Source organism: Strix uralensis, chromosome 2 (genome assembly GCF_047716275.1).
Source record: "Strix uralensis isolate ZFMK-TIS-50842 chromosome 2, bStrUra1, whole genome shotgun sequence".
NCBI lineage: Eukaryota > Metazoa > Chordata > Aves > Strigiformes > Strigidae > Strix > Strix uralensis.
Genome location: NC_133973.1, coordinates 39,519,714 through 39,532,559, shown reverse-complemented (window position 1 = coordinate 39,532,559; position 12,846 = coordinate 39,519,714). Strand labels below are relative to the sequence as shown.

Genomic DNA, 12,846 nt, shown 5'->3' with positions numbered 1-12,846 from the left:
TCATAACCCAGGTAAAAGGAGCAATTGACAGTGCAAGAAGGATGCCAAATCCCATCTACATAATTCTTGCTGTGAGGTACTGGCATTTCTGTCAACCGAGACATCAAAACTTGTGAGGTGTTTGCATGTGGCCACTACAGTCTAGGAAACATTGGACATTTACAAATAATTGCTATTAAAGGCTCTGTGTGTCTGTGGACTATCAATGATGCTGGATTTCAGGAGAAAGAAAAAAAAATACTGATTATTGTATACTGACTTTTTGTAATCTTGTACAATTGTAACGCAGCACGAGTGGGGATGGGAAAGGGGAATATTCTGGTTTATTTCCTAGACTGTTATAAAAAGAAATTTGTGTTAGGAAGGCACAAATGTAACAAGTATCACGCTGTATCTAAAGGTATCAGTGTTTGTCCTGTCTAAGAATTCTTAAATTACAACTGCAGCTTCATTTAAACTTCTGGGTTATGCTTGAACTAAACTCCAGAAAAGTATTGGCCTGCTCTTGGCATACAGCTGCATACCTCATAAACCTGTCAAGGTCAGGAAGGAAAGAGAAAATAATTTCTAAAAGAAAACGCACACGGGCAGCAGACAGGAGCATCTTTCCTGGTCATAACCCGCTAGGAAGCCCAATCCCCACGTGAGTTTCCTTGTGCAGATCCAATCCTTCCAAACGACCTGACGTGTACAGGAAGCATCCATCCCACGGCTCAAGGCACAGCTGTGTGTTCCTGTGACGTGACAACAGACACAAGCCTGCACACTAGAAGAAGAGAAAGCTGAGGCTTGGAGATGACCTGGGCCAAGGACACCTTGCCCACATGTGTGCAAAATCTGATTTGTTTCACTGGGCCAGACTAGCATCTCCCTGGGATTGCAGGCAGATCAAGAAGAAGCTGTCTCTGGCGAATCACCGAGGAACTGGATGGGAGATGATCTCACCCGTGGGATGTTCTCCTCATTGTTTGTGAAGGGAGCAAGCCAGGATACTGAGAAATGCTGTGTTTAAAATAAAAAATAAATTTCAAAAAAGCTGAATTGTTTACACACAGTCCAAATGTTTGGAAACAGGGAAGTCCTACCCATGAAGGCAAAAGGAAAGGCACAGTTAGATTTCCAGGTCTCTAGGTGTGGACTAAAATTGGTTTAATAAATGAATCCACTGATCCTAGATGTATTGAGTGCAGGCCTTATTGCTGTTACAAACCACCTGACAAGAAGATTACTCACAACCTATTGTGGAGACAAAGGGAACGGAAGTATCTGAATGCTTTTAGACACTGCAACGTACCCTCCAGCCTGAAGAAGAAGATGAGAAATCAGGATTAAGTGACCACTTCATTGCTAGCCACAGATTACTCAGGTTACTCATTTCCCATGCTGCTGCAGAACTGGGTAAGCAGGACTCAGACTGTCAAGTTCACCAGAACGCTGGGAAAAACATAATACTCATATGTGTTTACATATATAGCATCACATGAAACTATTCTCAAAATCCATCCATCAATTTACATGCTCTGACATCTTGCTTGTATTGAGCGCTCTGAAATTCTCATCAGCTTTTCAAATATTCTCTCCTCCTGCAGTAGCAGGCAAAGCTTACTACAACTCATTTAAAGGCATTTAAAGATAAGGCGGGTTTAATATTATTTGGCGCGCTCGAACTCTTCAATCAGATCGCGTCTCCTCGGTAATTTATTATAGAAGCTTCTAAAATAGAAGTTCTATCTATGCAAGTAATTGCCATGTAAATTATTATAAAATCCCAAAATTCTTGGGAATTTCTTCAACGCTTTTGTTCTGTGATACACTGACATGTAAAATCGTCAGCTCACCACTGCTCCTGAGAATCTCTATCACCATGTGAAAACACAAACAGTGATACTCCTCTGAGAGGAACAGCAGACTGCTACTAAGAAGAAACTGTTTCCACCACATGTAAACCACAGCAAATCTCTTAGCTTCTCTCTACTTCAGCTCCCAGCATACACAGGGACAGCCCCTCCTCTTGCCTCAAGAGGTTATCTCAAGGAAAAATTATATCAAGGATCATGAGGCTCACTGACATTATGGATAGACCAGACACATCACCAATATGCACACATTATGTCAAATTGCTAAAGTTATCCATTTATTTTCTGTGGCAAACGGGGTCCCTTCTTTCTTGGTTTGCACATAACATTAGGTGGGTCAGGAAGCCTTTCCATTAGAAACTAACCAATACTTTTTTTTCCCATTTTTATCATGGAAATGACCCTTTATAAGTCCTTTTCCTAACAACTTTGCCAAGTTACCTATCACAGGGAAAGTTTTCCACGGTACTCACACTGATGTTTTGGGACATATTTTAGTTAAAGTTTCTGAAAAGAGCAAGGAAAAAAAACCACCACATTCCTCTTACTTTGTCACAGGTGTAACAATTCCCATGTTCACAAATTCATATGCAAGTTGTAGGACAGGGACTTCAAACTTAAAGAGGATAGGGAGCATTTTCTATCAGGGAATATCTTTTTGCAGACGCTGTTAAAATTTAGCTGGTTAAAACCACATTTTAAGCTTGTGGAGGAAGGCATAGCTCACACAAGTTTGATAAAGACTTGCTAGAGCTACCAAATACATGAAGACAGGAATTTCACAAGGCTTAAATTTGGGCTGATTCCAGGGGAATGGGAAGGAAAAATAAAAACAAGCCACAAAATAAAATAAATACAAAATGAAAAACAACTTATGTGCAAAACATACTGGGCAACCTGATCTATAAGAATCAATGGTCATGCCACTTATAATACATCCAAATCAACTCATTCCATCTGTTCTCACCCTTACCAGAAGGGAGGGTCTTTCAAGACTTCCCTAAGCATCTGTGTCATCCCTTAAGCAATGAAATTCAGGTTTCTGGAACAGCTGAAACTATTTGCTTCACAAAAAGAAGGAACATTACGGACCCAAACGAATAATTCATTTGATGACTTTCTTGTCTAAGTCAATACTAGAAATGGTTTAAAAGTTCATTAAATTGGTAGATTGAGAGAGCAAGGCACTGAACGCTAAGACTAATACCCTGGGGTATCAATACAGAAACAATTCCATTCAGGACGTTTCACAAAATTTAGAAAACTTGCTTTGATATTTAGACTTCTAGCGGGTCTATTAATTGCAATCATCCAAAAACAAAGTTAACTGAGGAAGCATTGGGGCCCTTGCTCCATTTAGTTATGGAGAACTGTGGGGAGGAAAATGAAGGTGGTATTCAGTGTGTGCCCCACTCCTTCTGTTCCTTCATACTCAGAAACACCAGCCTCGCTGGATCTTTTTTCTGACCTAATGCGAGTACTCTTACGCTTTGCTCTCAGAGAACATGAAAAACTGCACTAGCACGGGTCACGAAACCTCACTTCAAACTATCACGGGTAACGGTTGCAAGCCTTAAATACTATTCTGCTGTTTTCACCTTGGCTGACTGCTCTCCTTCAGTAAGTAGGTAACCTGTCTTTTTTTCCTTTCCTTTTGCTCACAGCTTCTCCCCACCTCCAGGAGGTCTCCAGACACACATACACTTACATACTTGCAGTCTTCTAGTGTGGCAGGTGTAGCAGTACTTTGGCAAAGTAGTCACTCTGTCCTTAGTGCTCTACTAGAATAAAAGGGTGAAGAACTACTGTACTGGGGGTTCGAAAAGGGACTCTAAGGGTGAAATAATCAGAGCTGTGAAAAATTATCTGGCTTTGCTAGAGCTTGAGGCAATTATTTTGTGTTTCAGCCATCATGGCTGCAACAATCGTGCTGTTCAAACTCACTCTAGTATAAAACCTCCTCGGGTCCATTCAGTATAGATTTCGTTCCAATCCAGAACTACCACAAACCTTGGAAAGCCTACTTTGATTTTCAAGCTTGTCATTAAAATCTGCCCCCATAAACATGTGCACATCAATTTCATACGATTTGAGTTTTCATCGAAGACTGAGAACTACCAGCCTTCGGCAGATTTCCACATGTGCAGGGGTGCACATGTCCATGTGTGTGAGGGAATTAACCATTTAAATGTGTGTCTGGAAGGACACTAAAAGGACTCCCCCATCCATTGGGCAAGACAGAATTTTTCATGAGGACAAAGAGCCCAGCTTAAACTGCTTTCAATGCACAGATTCAGCTCCTCCAGTAATATAAACTGATGTGGCTCTGCTGAAGGAAAAAGAATTGTCGTTATATGGTTCGGTTCAGTTCAGTTTGGCTCTGCTTCCTTCTTAGTTTCCCTCAAACTCAACACTTTGATACAATGTTTTGTTACAACGGTTAGAGGAAAAAAAAAAAAAAGGTCTCAGGTATCCAAGGAGTTGCGATAAAGGAGCACAGTCCCTGAGCACATTAAAGCATACTCTTCCTCTGCTAGAATCACTGGACACCTTTTCAGCCAAAGTCCACCAAGAAGCGTAACTGATAAAATTTCTGGTTGTTTCTAGAGAATCCTGGACTTTTCCAGGACCACACAGCATTTCATTATGACAATGTCACGATCACGACTGCTCAACTCTTTCTACAGATTGTCTCACGCTGATCTGCCATCTACATTTCTTTCTACGATAGGGTTTCAAAACACAGTTGGAGTAGTCAGCCTCTACTACTGAAAAATCATACTATTGCAGTGCAACAAAATCCACAGGCAGAAAGCCAAAATTATGCTGTACTATGCTGCGGATTTATGAATCTACATCCTCAGACTCCAGGAGGTATTAACCAGAGGTACAGCAGTAGTAAGTTGGGTGGATCAACACTTTGGGATTCCTTAAATAATAACAGAAAACTTGTAATGTATTAATTGTCAATGCAAAGAATACGGTCATGGTCCCTTAATTTAAGGGTGCAGAAATTTTATAATACAACAGGAATTGGCATCTGGCTAATTCACAAACATTTGCTTGAATGCTGACTCTGACCAACTGAAAGATTCTCCGTATTTTTAGGGAGCCATGAATTCATCCCATTTTCTTTTCCACTATCCATATTCACCGGTAAACAAAGAAAATCATACCACAGGGAGTATAATATCAGAGGTATTTTCCACTGCTATTTTAAGATACTCTTTCAAAAGAGCAAGTTTCTCTCTATCCTATGTAGCTTTTAAAGAGAACCACAAGCTGCTTACGTCTATTAGGTCCTTCAAAACTAAACAGAGAAACCCACTGGGAGGCAAAGAGAAATCTTTCTAAACCACAAAACAGACTGTTAATTGTCACTGGCCTCCTGCTTATTCCCTCCTACCCCTTGAGACAGGATATTGCACAATCCTTCTGCTGTTACTCTTTTGCCTAAAAACTGCTATTTGGGTACACATGGTAGTATTACAGTAGAAGAAAACACCTCGTGATCTCATAAAAGAATGACTGAATTATTTAACCCCAGGCACCCAAACATAGCACCCTTTTAAGACCTCATACGTGTATTTTTAGTGCCTTCCTTCCCAAAATGATGTTCAAATATCTGCTTACAATACTGAAAGAAGAATATCTTGCTATGTATTTTACCCTTTATGATTTACAGGTCTTTTGATTTTCCTCCCCAAAACAAAAAAATAAGTGGAAAGACAACAGTGGGGGATCTTACAATGACAGCAAAGCTCAAGAATATTTGCAGTAACGGAAAGAAAGCCTTCTCTCACGTAATTTATGCACTAATAACTGAGCATTACTTCATCACTGTCCTCAAGCATAACTGTCAGAAGACATTTGCATAGTTATCTAACAAAAAATTCTGTTTGGCAATCAACTTGAGAGAGTCTTCTATGTATAGGAACATATACGTATTCATTCTTCTTGAATAAAGCTACAGCTTCCATACTATACAGACTAATGCGGAACTTCTGAGTGTCTGTCATCGTCTTCACCCATGTCATGTTTGCGCTCTCTTCCCTCTGAAGTCCAAGGGATACGATTTAGCCACCTGGGGCATGCAGTAGACCCCCAGCGCGTTCTCTGCTCTCCATCACAGCATCTTCACCTGACGCAGTGAGACAACAGGAGGGACAGAGCACTCGGAAGCCAAAACGGGAAAACCACTCTGTCGTTTTGCCTCTGGCTTCAGCTTGCACTTACGCAAGTGAAAAGTATCTCCCCTGTAAAACCAGTGACAACAGGAAGACAAGCAGCTCTGCTCCATTTAGTGATCCCTGCCTTGTTTCCAGTTATTCTGTCATTTGAATTCCCCATTAAAAAAGTCACATCCCCGGCTATGTGAGGCTGCCACATGGTGACATGTTATTCTGTCCCTCTTGTCCTTCCTCTGCTCCTCAAATGTCACAATGAAAAACTTCAATCTCGTCTCATTCCCTCGCCATTAACAAGAGCCAGAAGGTCAAAAGGAGGATTTTTAAGAATGTCAAAAATAAAGGCAGTTTCAAAAAAGTCCAAGTTTACACCTCAGGTGTCGTCTACTTCCAAGCAGAATCATAAGGATTGTATCCAGTCAGAAGGCAAGAGTACCAAATGAAACCTGGATTACTTCTAGCTTTTGAGCACAGAGCAATCAAAAAACCACATACTACACACAGTACTTACAATAAACTATTCCACTATAAACAGCTTGTCCAATTCAAACTTCTCTCTTTTTTGTTAATTCACGGCCATTGGAGATGGTCAATTAAAACCACCTACAATCTCACTGGAAGCTGAAGGATGTGGACAATGAACACAAATCCTTTAGAACATTTCTTTTCCCTTGCTTTCCTCAAAACCCATCTTTACTCTGAAAAATGACTACACTAGAAACACCGGTAGCAATCACCAGCATTATCCTCACTAACTAGTGAGAAGGCTTCTGCAGGTAGTAATGGTTCATGTCTTCCATCAAGCCTAAAGCCTAACACTTAATTGCTTTTACTGCCAAACACAGTCTTAATCATATTTGGCAACACGGTGTGGCAAGCTAACGTTAAAACACTTGCACAAAATTAATCAGAAGTGAGTTCATCATTTCAATTCTGATATAAACAATATTACATTAATTAAACACTTAACTGAGAACGTCCACTTTCAAAACTCCCGTCCCCCAAATCATTCCGACATGTTTCTGCTCCCTTCCACAATAGCAATGAAATGTCATCAGCAAGGTCATGGTTCAAAGTGATTTCAGGGCTGACTGCAAATCAATGCCAAATCACAGATTGGGTCTTTAAAAAAAAAAATTAAAAAAGAAAAATCTTAAGTTTTGATCAAGAGGGACTCGTACCTTAGCATGGGATGACGCTGTTTAAACAATTCCCTTAAAGATTCTCCCAGTCATAACCAAAACAAACCCCTGCCTAAAGACATCCAGGAAAACCAGGAAACCCAAAGGAATATTATTTCTAGGGTGAAATGCTGACAGCCCAAATACTGGGAGAATGCGCAGTTACATTCACCCAAATGGCCTCCGTTCAGGTTCTGCACTTAGAAAAGCCAAAGCCAGACAAACGTACACTAATGAAAGCACAGCGTTTACAAAGGTACCAGCAGCACCATGGCGTGCAGAATTCCTCCTACCCTGGTCTTTCAGGGCACTCCTTACTCACCCCAGCACCAGCCAGATGACACTTGTGTTTGCACACGTTACTCATACTTCCCCACCCTTCTTTGCTGCCATCATCACTTCACAGCAGAAACAGAAAATACCAAGGAGGTATAGCCTTCTCCCTTATTAGTTTTCTGTCTTACCTAATAAATCATTATTCTCCAGTGCATTCATGATTTTTCTGCTCCTGACTGCATCCTACTTACCCATATTGCTCTAACAGCAAGGGTTTCAAAACCAGACAGGCTTAAAAACTGTCCCATTAAAAACCTAGCTATGCCTTCATTATTTTTTCCCCTCTAAAACTTGAACACTGGTAATAACAATGGAGAGGGCTCTAATCTAGATACAGATGCCAACAGTTAACGGACACTTTTACTACTGTATTGTCTTCATCTACTTTAGTCTACTACATATTTTATCCAGAGACCAAAGGGATAGAAGTACTCCTGAAGAGAAGTATATACCTGTACTCTAACTCCAGAGCATGACAAAAGTCAAAGAACCTGTTTTATAGTTGGCAACCGCGAAAAATTGTACAGAAACAACAGCTAGTGTAGAAAAAGCTGTTAGAAAAAGTGCCTTCTGCAATGCAATGTATCGCTGCAGGCAGACGTATTGCCATTTTTGACCATTAATCTCCAATGTAAAACCCAAATATGTTTTGACACAAACATGGGCTTCGAGAATACTCGCTTTCATCGTATTCCAGTCTGCTGGATTACTTTACACAATGCGAAGATTCCCCATTCCCAGCACAAATCTCACGTTCTCACCTGTCCACATCAACACACTCGATAATGCAATTAGTACTATTGCTACACTAATGCCTACAGTGAATGAATGCTAATTCCTACATCAGATCTTTATTTAACTGAATGGATGACTCGTGCTTCTCTTAGCCTTCTGAAGTCACAGTGCATATAAACACCTGGCAGCCTTGGCATCATTAGCCTATTTATTACCTTTAGCAGGTTTAATATTGCGAGAATGGGAATTCAGTTCCTCGTTTCCTCCATTTTTCTCTTCCCCAACCCACCATGCACTAGGGATTTTGTGCCAAGATTCAGGAAAAGGAATGAGGTTTCACAAGGAATATTAAGTACATCTCTTCCTAAGTCTGACCTTCTCGAGAGTTCTGCAATGGCCCCAGAAGTAAGGAGACAAGCTCAGATTCAACTCATACAGTTGCTCAAAAAGCCATCAACTGTGCCATGTACTAACTGCAAATGAAAAAGAAAATCTCCAAATGACAAATGGCTTGCTTTCAAACAGTGCCTTCTCCCAGAAGTCTGTCTAATAGCAGAATCCTTGGAAACAGTGTTCCCATGGCCATGGATATTTGCTTCCATGGTATTCAGACAGTACCTTGCAAGTTCTGTACCACACATCTAAAAAAACATTTCCTTGAAGCTCCACTCTCCTCTTCAACCCTTGGAAATGCGCTGGTGCTGTACACAATTCCTGCACTGGCCCCATCCCTCTAATACATTAGATAAAAACTTTGACACACTCATGCTGTAAAACATGTTTTCCTCCTATCTGCTGACACACTGCTACTTTCACAGTTTGCGAGGCTGTACGGGTAAAACGTAGTCGTCTAATCCAAAAGTTACCACAGTACTGATGGAGAGAGACTAGTAAATTCAGCTGCATTCCGATCACAAGTTATCCCCACACAAAATGCAATCACTCCTAGCAGTATTCTCCCTCACATGAAATCACTGTGGGGAAAGGCAATTTCTCACCAAACAAAAAGCTGACAAATTCGCCTGGAACCGAGAGAGAGAGCAACTGAAAAGAGAACTTACTTATCAACAATGAGGGATGCCACAGAGAATTTAAATGTGCCAGAGATGCACTGAAGTGAAGAGGCAGTGCAACTCTCTTAAAAATAAATAAATAAAATGCTCATTTAAGGAGATTCCTGTTAATACTCATTTGTGGAATACAGTACAAACCACAATGGAATTTTGTTTCATTTCTGATATCCAATTTTGTTTCTAAGCAATACAAAAAGCACACCCAGAGAAAAGTTACAGTGAAAATAAAAAGGTACAGATTAATTGAATTAGGAAGAAATTTCAGTGCAGGCTGAGGTAAAGATAAAAAAAAAAAAAACAAGCAAATTCAGTTCCTGAGCAATTGATTCTGCTCTCAAGCTGCGCCACAGCATATGGAAAGCCACACAGAATGGGGCCACTCAGTCACATCCAGGACAGACCAAGATACAAGCTTAAAAAGACCTTTTTTTACAATAGAGGCAGACTGTTTGGAACAGGAAGAAGGCAGAAGGCTTCCTTACCATATATTGCATGTATATGTTCATTGGTATACATTGTATGTATATGTTGATATGGTCTTTCTATAGAGATAGATAAGAAAAGCTACTCTAAATATCCAAAAAGAAATACTCACGTATCAGCTTCCTGCGCCTACCACAAACATACCTCCTACCTACCGCCCTTGTTCTCAAACCCACGCTGCTCTTTAAGGTCGAACCTTTCAGCCGGTCTTACCTATTCGGCTTTCCTAAGTTTCCAGGCTCTGGGACAACACATCAGCACGCTCATCCCTGGCAGAAAGGAAGTTTGGGTCGAAGGCAGAGTAAATTCAGTAGGCAAGGCAATAGCAATAGAGCACCGGGAAACAAAGCGCTCGGTCACAGAGCAATCCTGCGCTGCAGCTGGCTTCAGCCATCGCTTTATCAAACAGATTCCCTGGCTCCCTCCCCACCCTGCAGCACCAAAGGTCTCACTCACAGACAGCAGTTAATCATCAGATACGAAACTTGTCTCTCTTGGTAAGGAGATTTAGACGAGACAACATTATGTAATAACATGTTTTGTAGATAGGCAAACAACTCCATGACTGCAACGTCACACTGAAAATCATTTAGTAAGAGCCTTCATAGGTACTGTTATTCCACTCTAAAAAAATACAGCTACAACCCACAATTCATACGGCATTTTGGTTAAATAAGCATTTCTCCATCCCAAAAGAACTTCAACTACCATGAAATCTATAAAAGTCAAAACATGCTAGTAGGTATTTCTTAAGCGTAAACACAGTGCTGAAGACAGCTTAGAAACATGAACACGTTAAATCACTCCAAATGTCTGAACACACCAATTTTCTCTGGAAAGCATACCCACACGCCCCCAGCCTTACAAACCACATTCCTCAAACCTGACTCAGATCTACATACAGCAACTCTCATTGCAACTCTCACCTTCCAGATCTTCACTGTAATTGCTTAGATGCAAAACAGAAGCACAGACACCCCTGGATCTAACGGCATTTGGGGAAGAAGAACAGAACATGTATGAAGAAAACAGATATGAAGAAAAGAACCTATGTGGAGAGTGTGCTCTCAGAGACGGCACAGCTTTCCTGAGTATATGCATAATAGAGGCAATAAGGCTTCATTACGATCACCTGTTCCAGCCTCTCCTACGTAGAGCCCATAAGATTTCCCTCCCCATATAAGTCCTGTTAGAAATAGAAAAAACATCCTTGGCTTAAAATTTTTTAATGATGAAAAAGCTTTATGAACTTGTTAGTCTAATGAGTGCTGCTATTTTTTAAAAATGCACCCTCTGTCTAGTCTCAGGATGTCCAACTTCAAATTTCCAACACTGGATCTTGTTAAATCTTTTCTCTCTTGGGTAAATATGCTGTTCCTCACCTTGACATTTCTAGGCAAGGATCCAACCACTTCTTTTGTCCTTTTGGAGCCACTCAAGACAACATATGCTCTGAGCGGTTTTACAGCCCGGGCCTTTTCAATGTTTTTTATACTGCAGTGGGCTGCACCTTGCACACAGATCTTTCACCTGAAGTGCACACAGCAAAACAGTAACACTTGTGCACCTCACAGGTAATATTCCCACCTCCTCCTCTATCTTCTCACATTCATGTAAAGGGCTACTCCCTGGCTGACTGCTTGTCAACCCTCCCAAGCCTTTCCAAAAATCACTAGCCCTGGGGCACAGAATCCCCTCACTCACCACTCCTTGTGGTACGACTCCACACCGGGTACGCTGAAGTGCATATGGGCTAGCTGCGCTCGGGAACTATGAAGTGACCCCACTGCTTTTAGAGAAGTGGTGCTCAGCCTCCACCATTTACTCCTTTCTTTGTACAGTCCTATAATAAAATGGAAGTATAATAAGTAGACTATGTTTTCCAAAGCAAAATCCTGGAGGAAAACTCTAGCTAGCACACAGCTGAGCGTTGATCTTCACCTGAGCACCACAGAGCCACTCACCTGCTCGGTGACGAAGAGGACAACGCAGCGCCTGTTCCTTATCAGCCCTTTCTGCCGAACGATAGCCACAGACCGCGTCACTGACGGGCAAGAACCGCCACCTTCAATTTGCATAGCAGCGTATGCTGTAAAGCATTAAAAAATAAAACTCAACCAAACACACAACCACCTCCCGGCCACAAGCACCCGCTCTCCGGAGGCGGGGGGGGGGCGGTGCGGAGCCGGGACCGCGCCGCAAGCTCCCCCCTCCTCCGCTCCCTCGACTCCTTCTCACAGGCGCAGAAAAACAAAACAAACACCACCACCCCCCAAAAAAAAAACCAAACCACAAACCCCAGCTGCTATTAGGAAAGAGGGACTTACCAGGAACCTCGCCAGGAGAAGAAGAATGCGCACAAGCAGCAGCATCCCCGCCGCGGCGCTGGCTGAGGGCTGCGGCCGTCAACTCCGCAGCTCGGCGCAGCCGGGAGGTGAAGTCCCGCTCCCGCCGCCGCGGGGCTCCGCTGCGGGCTCAGCGCGGAGCGCACACGCCGCCCCCAGCGCGCACGGACCCACGGACACACGCGCGGACCCACACACAGAGTCACGCACGGGCGGGCTGGCCCTGACGCCCGCAGGGGCCGCCCTGCGGCAGCCGGCCTCGCCCCTTCCCCGCCCGCAGCCCCGCTCGGGGAGGGCCGGAGCCGCCCGCCCGTGGTTCACCGCCCGGCCGTCCCCGCCGGCGGAGCCGCCTCCACCGCCCCGCGGGCGCCCCCCCGTACCTCTCCGCCGCTGCCGGGCAAGCCCCGCCGCCCCGCAGCGCCTCTCGCCGGCGGGGAGCGGCCGGCCGGGGGCCGGGGACGCGGCGCGGGAGCCGGCGCCGCCGGGGCCGTCCCGCGCTGCGGGGAGCGGAGCGGCGGGGTCGGGCGGGGCGGGGGCGCCTCCGCAGCCTCCCTTCTCCCTTCTCCTCCCGCTCCCCTGCCGCCCCCCCCCGCCCCCCGCCAGCGCAGGCTGCCCCCCCGGAGGCGGTCGGCGAAGGGGGCGCGTCCCGC

The 12,846-nt window shown here is 43.6% G+C and overlaps 1 long non-coding RNA gene across 1 annotated transcript; it reads right to left on the bottom strand.

Annotated features, from left to right (window-relative positions):
- Positions 1-662: 662 nt before the first annotated feature.
- LOC141940137 (uncharacterized) lies at positions 663-11,935 on the bottom strand. The gene is made up of 3 exons (XR_012627892.1): positions 11,816-11,935; positions 11,556-11,694; positions 663-1,002 (listed from the first exon to the last, which is right to left on the bottom strand). It is a non-coding gene; the product is annotated as an uncharacterized LOC141940137 (long non-coding RNA).
- Between the last annotated feature and the right edge of the window lie 911 nt (positions 11,936-12,846).